Consider the following 12,587-nt stretch of genomic DNA (forward strand, 5'->3'; position numbering starts at 1 on the left):
GGTATAAAAATTGTAAATATATATACACCCAACATAGGAGCATCTCAATAAATAAGGCAAATGTTAACAGCCATAAAAGGGGAAATCAAGAGTAACACAATCATAGTAGGGGACTTTAACACCCCACTTTCACCAATGGACAAATTATCCAAAATGAAAATAAATAAGGAAACACAAGCTTTAAATGATAGATTAAACAAGATGGATTTAATTGATATTTATAGGACATTCCATCCCAAAACAACAGAATACACTTTCTTCTCAAGTGCTCATGGAATATTCTCCAGGATAGACCACACCTTGGGTCACAAATCAAGCCTTGGTAAATTTAAGAAAATTGAAATCATATGAAGTAACTTTTCTGACCACAATGCTATGAGACTAGATATCAATTACAGGGAAAAAATCTGTAAAAAATACAAACACATGGAGGCTAAACAATACACTGCTTAATAACCAAGAGATAACTGAAGAAATTAAAAAGGAAATAAAAACATACCTACAAACAAATGACAATGAAAACACGATGACCCAAAACCAATGGGATGCAGCAAAAGCAGTTCTAAGAGGGAAGTTTATAGCAATACAATCCTACCTCAAGAAACAAGAAGCATCTCAAATAAACAACCTAACCTTATGCTTAAAGCAATTAGAGAAAGAAGAACAAAAAAACCCCCCAAAGTTAGCAGAAGGAAAGAACTCATAAATATCAGATGACAAATCAATGAAAAAGAAATGAAGGAAATGATAGCAAAGATCAATAAAACTAAAAGTTGGTTCTTTGAGAAGATAAACAAAATTGATAAACCATTAGCCAGACTCATCAAGAAAAAAAGGGAGAAGACTCAGATCAATAGAAGAAGAAATGAAAAAGAAGAAGTAACAACTGACACTGAAGAAATACAAAGGATCATGAGACATTACTATAAGCAACTATATGCCAATAAAATGGACAGTCTGGAAGAAAAGGACAAAATCTTAGAAAAGTACAACCTTCCAAGACTGAACCAAGAAGAAACAGAAAATATAAACAGACCAATCACAAACTCTGAATTTGAAACTGTGATTAAAAATCTTCCAACAAACAAAAGCTCAGGGCCATATGGCTTCACAGGTGAATTCTATCAAACATTTAGAGAAGAGCTAAAACCTATCCTTCTCAAACATTTCCAAAATATAGCAGAAGGAGGAACACTCCCAAATTAATTCAATGAGGCCACCATCACCCTGATACCAAAACCAGACAAAGATGTCACTGAAAAACAAAACTACAGGTCAATATCACTGATGAACATAGATGCAAAAATCCTCAACAAAATGCTAGCAAACAGAATCCACCAGCACATTAAAAGGATCATACACCCTGATCAAGAATGGTTTATCCCAGGGATACAAGGTTTCTTCAATACACGCAAATCAATCAATGTGATAAAGCATATTAACAAATTTAAGGAGAAAAACCATATATCATCTCAATAGATACAGAAAAAGCTTTCAACAAAATTCACCACCAATTTATCATAAAAACCATCCAGAAATTAGGCATAGAGGGACCTTACCTCAACATAATAAAGGCTATATGTGACAAAATCACAGCCAACATCATTTTCAATGGTTAAAAACTGAAACCATTTCCACTAAGACCAGGAACAAGAGAAGGTTGCCCATGCTCACAACTATTACTCAACATAGTTTTGCAAGTTTTAGCCACAGCAATCAAAGAAGAAAAAGAAATAAAAGGAATCCAAATCGGAAAAGAAGAAATAAAACTGTCACTGTTTGCAGATGACATACTAAACATAGAGAATCCTAAAGATGCTACTAGAAAACTACTAGAGCTAATCACTGAATTTAGTAAAGTAACAGTATAAAAAATTAGTGCAGGATACAGAAATCTCTTGCATTCCTATACAGTAATGATGAAAAATCTGAAAGAGAAATTAAGGAAACACTCCCATTTACCATTGCAACAAAAAGAATAAAATACCTACAAATAAACATACTTAAGGAGACAAAAGCCTTGTATACAGAAAATTATAAGACACAGATGAAAGAAATTGAAGATGATAGAAACACATGGAGAGATATACCATGTTCTTGGATTGGAAGAATCAACATTGTGAAAATTATTACACTACCCAAAGCAATCTACAGATTTAGTGCAATCCCTATCAAACTACAATGGCATTTTTCACAGAACTAGAACAAAAAAATTTCATGATTTGTATGGAAACACAAAAGACCCCAAATAACCAAAGCAATCTTGAGAAAGAAAAACAGAGCAGGAGGAATCAGGCTCCCTGACTTCAGACTATACTACAAAGCTACAGTAATCAAGACAGTATGGTGCTGACACAGGAACAGAAATTTAGGTCAATGGAACAGGATAGAAAGCCCAGAAATAAACCCACGCACATATGGTCACCTTGTCTTCAATAAAGTAGGCAGGAATATACAATGGAGAAAAGATAGCCTCTCAATAAGTGGTGCTGGGAAAACTGGACAGCTACATTTAAAAGAATGAAATTAGAACACTCCCTAACACCATACACAAAAATAAACTCAAACTAGATTAAAGACATTAATGTAAGGCCAGACACTATCAAACTCTTAGAGTAAAACATAGGCAGACATAAATCACAGCAAGATCCTTTTTGACCTATCTATTAGAGAAAGGGAAATAAAAACAAAAATAAAGAAATGGGATGTAATGAAACTTAAAAGCTTTTGCACAGCAAAGGAAACCATAAACAAGATGAAAATACAACCCTCAGAATGGGAGAAATATTTGTAAATGAAGAAACTGGCAAAAGATTAATCTCCAAAATATACAAGCAGCTCATGCAGCTCAATATCAAAAAAACAAAAAAACCCATCCAACAATGGGCAGAAGACCTAAACAGACATTTCTCCAAAGAAGAAAAACAGATTGCCAACAAACACATGAAAGGATGTTCAACATCACTAATCATTAGAGAAATGCAAATCAAAGCTACAATGAAGTATCACCAGACACGTGTCAGAATGGCTGTCATCAAATAATCTGTAAACAATAAATGCTGGCAAGGGTATGGAGAAAATGGAACCCTCTTGCACTGTTGGTGGGAATGTAAATTGATGCAGCCACCCTGGAGAATAGTATGGAGGTTCCTTAAAAAACTGAAAATAGAACTACTATACGACCCAGCAATTCCACTAGTGGGCATATACCCAGAGAAAACCATAATTCGAAAAGAGTCATTTACAATAGCCATGACATGGAAGCAAACTAAGTGTCCATCAACAATTGAATGGATAAAGAAGATGATGTGGCACATATATACAATGGAATATTACTCAACCATAAAAAGGAATGAAATTGAGTTATTTGTAGTGAGGTGGATGGACTGAGAGTCTGTCATACAGAGTGAAGTAAGTCAGAAAGAGAAAAACAAATACCATATTCTAACACATATATATGGAATGTATAAAAGAATAAAATGGTTCTGAAGAATATAGGGGCAGGACAGGAATAAAGACACAGACGTGGAGAGTGGACTTGAGGTCATGGGGAGGGGGAAAGGTGGGCTGGGACGAGGTGAGATAGTGGCATGGACATATATACACTACCTAATGTAGAATAGATGGCTGGTGGGAAGCAGCTGCATAGCACAGGGAGATCAGCTTGGTGCTTTGTGACTACCTAGAGGGATGGGATCGGAAGTGTGGGAGAGAGATGCAAGAGTGAGCGGATATGGGGTATGTGTATACGTATAGCTGATTCACTTTGCTACACAGCAGAAGCTAATGCACCATTGTAGAGCAATTACATTCCAATAAAGATGTTTAAAAAATTGGGGGAAATAAAAAATTATTCTATTTATGTTGAGCATACATTTATGTATTTTGTTTCAAATACAGGGGTCAATCCGTGGCTAAGGTCTAAAAAAGAAATAAAATACTAGCAGAAAAAAATGTTTTTATGAAAAATGCTCATTTTGTTTTAATTGAAATTTGGTTCACTAATGGGCTTTCATGAACTGTATTCTTTAGATTTCATCACTAATTTAGACTACTCATCATAAGTTTCACTACAAGATATAGTCAGATAATATTTCCAACTTATTTAACATGTTTTTGTCTAACATCTACTATGTATCTGGCAGAGTGAAAGAAACTGAGTATATAGCAATAAACAAAATATAAATGGTTCTTTAAGATTTATTTTCATTTAACTTAATACTAATAAAATTTGCTAACATATGTAAATTTTTCTGATACAAGAAATGCTTTTAAAAACATCTAATTGACACTTTTTATGATCCATGTAAAAGTATAAATTGTTATTATTATTTCCATGTTATATCTGAAGGAATAAAACTCCAAGAGCATAAGTATATTTACAAGTGTTTTTGGCTTCTAAGTAGTGCAGTTGGAACTTAAGTGTAATTCTATACTCACTGCTCATTGCAGTTGTTCTCTGTAATGTAATGTTGCTTATTCATTTTCTAGATCCTCTACACACTTTTTTTCTCTCTATTTTTCCTTTATCAAGAAGTCCCAGTAGTTTCGTCCATTTTAACATACAAAGAGTTATATTATTTCTACAATTTTAATTAATTAATGTACAAAATTTTTGGAGAATCATAGAGTAAGGAGGGAGTGTGTTAAATCTGGTCTAACATCCTCCAAATAAGTAAAAACCTCCATAGTCTCAAATACTAAAAAATTCATCCTTAACTTTTTTTAAGACTCCAGCAGACTGTTTACTTGTGTGTTCTAGAGTTAATCATCCTTGGAAAGAAAAATTAGTTATTCTGAACATTTTCCCTGAATACAACTTAAATCCATTATTACCTGGCTGAAAATTGAGAATGATTGATAAAATCCTATTAAAATATTACCATATCTCTAGAGCCAAATATGTTTCACCTCTGACCACTTCAAATGTTAATAATCTATTTTTTTAACTCTGAATATTTATGGTATTTATTTAATGTCTGTATTACACAAATAGAGTAGTATATGTTGAATCCCATTTTACATTCATCATTGGGGTTTTATACACTTAAATTCCATAAAAGGTAAACATAGTAAGGCTTTGTATTATTATTATTCACAGATGATATTCTCAAGTGCAGCTATTCTCCATAGCTCCCTTGGATTAATATCACTCAATTTCATAGACATATGCATTTCCAAAATCAGCGTATTTTGTTTTAAAGTGGCACCTGTAGTCATTATAAATATTTGGTAAATACCATTTTGTACATTACAGCAATTAGACAATAATCAAGACATAATATATGGCAGAAAACTTTAACTCCCATAACAGAAGAAGTACAGAATTTTGGAATGAAAAAATGCATACTTTTGCATTGATTAAAAAAAATTTCATGGAGAAACTTTGAGGCAGGCCTTGAAGGATAAGTTGGGGTTAGAGCCATAAGAATTGTGAGAAATCTACTGTATGGGAAATAATTGTTATTACCATTCAGTGGTATGGACAGTATTGCATTCTTATATTTCCATTAGTTTTTTGTTTTAATCATTACAACACCATCCAAAAAATGGAAAGCTACTCTAGCTGTACATGTAGAGGGGCAGTGATGCAGAGGAATGCATGATAGATGGAAAGTCAAAAGAAATGTTTTGCCCGTGATTTTATTTCTAATTAGATTTAGGTGTTTGTTAAATCTATGTAAGCTCTCCAAAAATCAGTTTCCACACCTGAAAAATAAATGAGTTAATATTCATTAACCTCCCACCAGAACAAATATTCAATGTTTACAATATTTTAAAAAATGATTGCAATTATCTTTTTTGCTTTTCTCTTCTTTTTAATCTAACCTGGTATTTTAATCTCAGGGTCTTTCTCACTTTTCTTTGCTTATGTCTCTACATAAGGCTGAATTTCACAATGATTGATATTCACTCCACACTCTTCCAAGTTGACCCATTGGGCCTGAGCCAATAGGAAATAAGAAAAGCAAAAGGGCTAGAAATTCAGAGTGAGTTTAGGTAATTGGAAATATTTGTATGAGGCTGTTTTTTAAGAAGTTAGACAGAGATGTACAAAAGCAGGACAAGCAGACAAGGATATAACATGTCGTGCTAAAGAGTTTGGATTTTATTGTCAAGAAATGGCCAACCATTTCTTGCTAGGTGGGGGAAATGGCATGATAATATTTGCAATTTAAAAAGCTGACTTGGGACTTCCTATTTTCCAACTGGCAAGTGAGGAGCTTGGAAGTCACCACTCCATTGTAACAAGTAAAAAGCTGAACAAACTGAAAAATTAGCAACTCTTCTTACATCTTTGAGAGAAGTGGGTTCATAGGGAAAACCACTAACCCCAAAATGAAACAGGCGGATACATGGAATCAAAACTTACCAGAGCAGAAACACAGCAGCAGAAACCTCTACAGGAGCCAGTGCCAGTGTAGGAAAACCTAAAGCGTACTTGATAAATTGCTGGAGACTCAGTGCGGATAGGTTTGAGAGTCAGAAGCTCCAGGTAGATCCAGTCCACACACCTTTCTGTGTTTTATCTCCAGGAACTCAATCAGGTTCTTATAGTGAATATCAGAGAGAAATTCCCTCATCCTTCTGGCAGTGAGTGGAAAAGTTACCATTTTGAAAAACACCAGAGTATATTTTTCTTAACAAGGTCTGCTCACAAGAGAAAGTATTCAACCAGAGACTAACCTGCTGGGGTTTTATCAGACATTAACCTACTCGGGGGAAAGGAAATACCCAAATCCAGCTCACTCTAGCCATCCTGTCCCACCTAAGGGTGATGATGTTGGTGGGGAAATGAGAAGCCCATGTGAAGGTCACAGTCCAGAGACATAGGCACACTAAAATAGTGAGACCTAATCATAGGACTACAGAACACTTCCCCTCCCCACACAGCTTTCCACCTTGTTACTGAAGGCTTTTTAAGAGAAGTTTCTTTTACCTAGTGCATGTGCTATAAAGAAACAAACCACAAGGTAAACTAAATGGCAAAAAAGTTTGAAGAGACAAAGGAAACATCAAAACCATACTCAGATATGGCAGACATGTTGGAATCATCAGAATCAGAAACCTACCAACCCTTCCAGGTGATTCTGATGCACACTTAAGTTTAAGGATCACTGATCTATAAGATTGGATTTGAATACTAAATTTCCTATATGTGATTTCTCCATTGTTTTTGGTCATTTCACTCACAATTCTTCTCAATATAGGCTTCAAGTAATTTCCACTTGTTTTATTCTTGTTATCCTTATCTATACAAAAATACCATAAGTTCTTTGAGTGGTGTACCATGTTTGTATTTTATATCTTTCATGGCCTAGAATGATGCTGTTAAAGAAATATTCAGTAAGTGTTTAGTGAATGAAAAGTCAATAACTTGACACATCTGCTAGCTAAGGCTGGTTTTGCAGACGACTTTTCTGCAGACGGTCTGACCTGGATAGAACACTGCTTTCTGGATGATGTTGAATGTCAATGTGAATACCTCTGAAGTCCATGGATCAGAGATGACTCGCATTTATTCAGAGACGTCATGTCCCATTTAAGATTTTCTAAGTCAGGAACTCCTGTTCTGTCTCTTGCCATTACACAGCAAGTATACAGAAGAGAAGAGAGAAAATAAATCTGATATACTGGAATGTTGCTACTTAGTATAAGTTCTGGTAAAGGGTTTGATGGAGCATGAGCTGTGGGTGTTTGATAAAAACTAAGGGTCCTGACTAAGCAGTTGGTACCTTTCATTCATCAGGGTTATTCCTGTCGCCCATTGGAGTTGATTGAATATAATTTATCCTAGGGGAAAAAAATGAAAGCTCAGGTCAATCCTACTCTTATTCCAAAGTACCCAAATGAGTAGGTGCTTGGATTTTACCCAGAACTTGTTCATTTCTCTAATTCATTTCTGGTCATGGAAATCCTGAGTTATGTAAGAACCAAAGAAAGTTGCTTTCCAGTAGACCTGGTCTATCTATAATTGTGAATACCTTCCAAATAAAAATTAAAACCTGTGTTCAGATCATGCTTTCTTCTGTTTATCAACCATGAAAACAGACGCTTAACTTGATCCAGCCTCTGTGTAAGCAAACTACAATTTGTTAAGTAGTTGCTGTGTCCACTGTTCTTAGCAATCTTCATGTATTTAATTTATATGATGAACTAGTGAGAGATATCTAGTTACTGATTAATGGGAAACTGAGGCCCAGAGAGGTTAATTAACTTTTAACAGGATACACTGTTAGTAAAAACAAAAAATTTAAATTCATATCTCTTGTGGTAGAAAACCCGACTCCTTAACAATATCTTGGACCATATATGCACATTTATTTCTTCAGAAATTTAAAAAGATATAACCTCAGGTGCCGTCATGTGTTTTTTCAACTTAAAATTACCTTTTGGTAGAAACCTTGTTTTTTTGGCTTCACAGTAGGAATTTTATTTAGTGTTCCTTTACTGGTCAAGTCTCCTGTGAATTTTCTATTTACTTCTCTCATGGTGGGGAGAGAGGGATGTTTGCTAACCTGGTGATACACTCCATGCATTGACCTTTTAGTATCCCTTCTGGTCTTGGTTGTTGGAGAATTTCTTCTTCCCACCTGTTTTTTTGTACTCTATGCACCACTATTTGCACTTAATCTTAAAATGTCTCCTTCCATTACCCTCTCTAGTTTTCAAATCATTTTTATGCTACTTCCTTTTACATGTTTGATACTTTCCAATTCATCTAAAACTTAAAAAAAAAATATTCTAGAGCATGAGAGAAGACACCAACTGAAAGTGAACCCACGAAGGGAAAAAAGAAGAAAAAAATTATAATGGACAGAAGTGTCAAAGAGATTGAAATACAAAGAATACTGAGTTTAGAAAAAACTTTAGACCTAAAAATGTTCTTAGACAGAAGTAAAGGAAATAAAGTGAAAGTGAGGAAAATAATATAGTAAAGAGTTTGCAACAGCAATTGAATAGATAAAGTTACTATAGATTTGCCATTAAATCCTAGAAAACTAAATGATGAATTAAACTGTCTTCACATAAATAAGAGAGAAGAATCTGAATTGGCTTCTGTTTAAATGAGAAAACAAACAAATATGCACAGACACAGGCAGCTATGTTTTATTTCTTATAATTCTGTAAAATGGGAATTTGACCTAAATAGTTCTAACTAATACTGTATGTACTAGGTGGACTCTTGATCAGAGAAGATGTAATATGAGAAAAAGCATTTGTGAGATGATAGGGCTAATTTCTCTCTCAGACTGGGCTAATTCAGAACAAAAACTGATGACAGTGAATGCTGAATATTCAGATTCAGGTCACTCTGGTTTCAAAGCCAGAGGTAGATTCAGGTTATGTGAAATCTGAAGCTTACACAATTTGGTGAGGCTACTGTAAGAAAAACAATTCAAAATTGTAAATGATACTGAACTATGAAAGTATTTTTTGTAATAAGGACAAAAAGCAAAATATGCATATTTTAATAAGCAGTGCAAACAAAATAAACATTACAAAATCCAGAAAAATAGCATTTTAAATTAAATAACAGTATCATATACCTTCACAATATCTTTTTCTTCTACATTTTTGGCTTCATATTCATATTACAAAGATTTTATGTTATTTTCTCTAGCAATAATAGAAAGTTTATTGAGTCTTTCCATGATCAAGGTTGATCATATATGTCTTTTTAAAAAGATTTTGCAAAAGTTTTTGAGCTTCACAACTCACTATTGGTGTATTAGTATGCTAGATCTGCCATAACAAAATACTACAGATAGGGTAGTTTAAACCACAGAACAGTTCTGAAATCTGTAAGTCCAAGATCAAGTTGTTGGTTTCTGCTGAGGGCTCTCCCTGCTTTGCAGTTGGTTGCCTTCTCACTGTGTCTTCACATGGCATTTTCTCTGTGAGCACACACATCTGGTGTCTCTTCCTTTTTTTTTAAGGAAAGTCCAGTTGGATTACTAGTCCACCCTTATGAACTCATTTAATCTCAATTACCTCCTTAAAGGTCTTATCTTCAAATACAGTCACATTGATGGTTAAGCTTTGATCTATGGATTTGGGGGGCAGAAAATTCAGCCCATAACAACTGATATTGTCATGAAACTAGTTCAAATTGTCATCAAATTTTGAAAAATTCTCTATCAAGTTTTTTGCGTATATGAGAAGTATACAGTGATACATTTTTCATAGTACTGCTAGTACATAGCACAATTTTGTGCTCTATGATAACAGAAATTCTGATAAATTATATCTCCATAATTTCTATTAAAATTATTGATAGTATATTTATAATTACACTTGGCACATTGTCAACTAGACTACCAGTAGAAGATATGTATAGTATATTTTAAAAAATAACAAACCAGAAAATTCATAAACTACTTAATCTAATCTCTCTGGGACAGTCATAAGTGCTTTAGAGTTTACTCATAGGAAAGCTACAACTTAATTTTAATTGTACACTGGCCCACATTACTTACTATATTTTTGAAGCATTGTCTGTTTAATTTCATCTCATTCTCTTCTCAACCATTGCTTAACATTCTCCAGTCACACTAATTTTCACTTCCTCAAACATATACATTCCATATCTACCTCTGAACATTTTTGCTGGTTGGTTTTTCTTCTCCCAGATCTTCATTACAGCATTGCAACATGACTCTTTCAAGTGACCTCTGCTCCCAGGAAAATTGGTGTAACAAGGATGTAATTTACTTCCTGCCTGAAAAAAAACCACTACTTCATATAAAATACACACATTTTTTGGCTATTAAGACACCTTAGAACAGTGACAATTTAGACATGGGGAAGAAATGAGATGATCACTAAAATTGCCTCAACTTGCTAATTGGAGAGATGTTTCTGGCAGTGGACCAGGGAAAAATAATTGAGTTAGAGCCTGAGAGTTTCCCTGTGCTGAGGATTTGTATATGGAAGTCTAGGGAAGGCAAGGTAGCTATAATTTATAGGGGACAGCACCAGACAGGAAAAAGCTCCATGGAGAAAGAGTCCCAGAGACCTGTAGAGAGTCCACTTCAAGTCTTTAACTGAGTACTGATCAGTGAATGTGTCTAAGGAAACTACCCAATGCCATGGAAAATCTACTAAAGTAGAGCAAAGATAAAATCCTGGAGCTTGCATAGAGTTGAGAATAATTTATGTTACTACTAGCCAGAGTTGAAAACGTCATAATTCATGGGCCACTGAGTAGAACTCTCAAAAGGGTACTGGCTCAGTAGTGTGATAAAATCAGCCCAAGAACTAAAGTCTGCTCTGATCATATCTAACAAAGTTTAAAAGCAAGTCTCAAAAGAATCAAACATGCTCTAAGTAAATTAACTGCTCAAACATGTTTTAAGTGAATTATGGAACAAAACTCAACAAGTATATAGGAATACAAAAATATCCTGTTCCTAACATAGTAAAATTCATGGTGTTTTTAATCCAATCTTTTTGTATTATTTTGTATATCAATAGTTCATTACTTTTAATTGTTGAGTAATATTCTATGCAATGGATGTACCATACTTTTTATAGCCAATCATCCATCAAATGAACTTTGTATTGTCCACAATGGGGCTATTTGAAATAAGGGTGCTGTGAACATTTGTGTATGGATTTTTAAATAAACCTAATTTTTTGTTATTCTGGGATAAGTGTTCAAGATTGCAGTTTCTGAATGGTGTGGTAATTGCAGGTTTAACTTTATAAGAAATTGCCAAACTCTTTTTCAGAATGGATGTACTATATTACATTCACACCAACATGAATAAGTGATCGAATTTCTCTACATCACTAGTATTTGGTGTTGTCACTGTTTTATCTTTCAGCCATTCTAATAGGTGTGTAGTGATATCTCATTTTCCTTTAATTTACATTTCCATAGTAGCTAATGATACGGCACATCATTTCATGTATTTATTTGTCATATATATATTCTATTCAGCAAAATTTCAGTTTATGTCTGTGGCCCATTTTCTAATCGTATTGATTTGTTTTTCTACAGTTGAATTTTGGGTGTTTAAAAATATGTATTCTAGATAATAATCCTTTGTTGGAAATGTGGTTTTCAAGTATACTTTCCTAGTCTTTAACTTTATTTCTAATATTCTTACCAGGATCTTTTGTAGAGCAAAATAGTTTAATTTTGATAAAGTTCAATTTATCAACTTTCCCTTTTATGGATCATGCATTTGATGACAAGTTTAAGAACTCTTTGCTCAACTCTAGATTCTGAAGATTTTCTCCTATGTAATTTCTCTAAAATTCAATAGCTTTATATTTAAGGCTGTGATCTCTTTGGACTTAATTTTTGTATGATACCTGAGGTTAGATTTGTTTTGTTTTGTTTTGCTAATAGATGTCCAATTTCTCCATCATCATTTTTTGAAAAGACTGTTCTTTCTCAATTGAATTGCTTTTGTAACTTTGTCAAAAATCAGTAAAGCATATCTGTATGGGTCTATTTTGGGGTTCTCTATTGTCCTCCATTTATCTATGTATAGGTCTCTGTGCTAATACTGCATTGTCTTGATTGCTTTAGCTGTGTAGCAAGATTTAATTCTTAGAATGATTACTCCCATTTT

Source organism: Hyperoodon ampullatus (assembly GCF_949752795.1).
Source record: "Hyperoodon ampullatus genome assembly, chromosome: 1".
NCBI classification, from domain to species: domain Eukaryota; kingdom Metazoa; phylum Chordata; class Mammalia; order Artiodactyla; family Ziphiidae; genus Hyperoodon; species Hyperoodon ampullatus.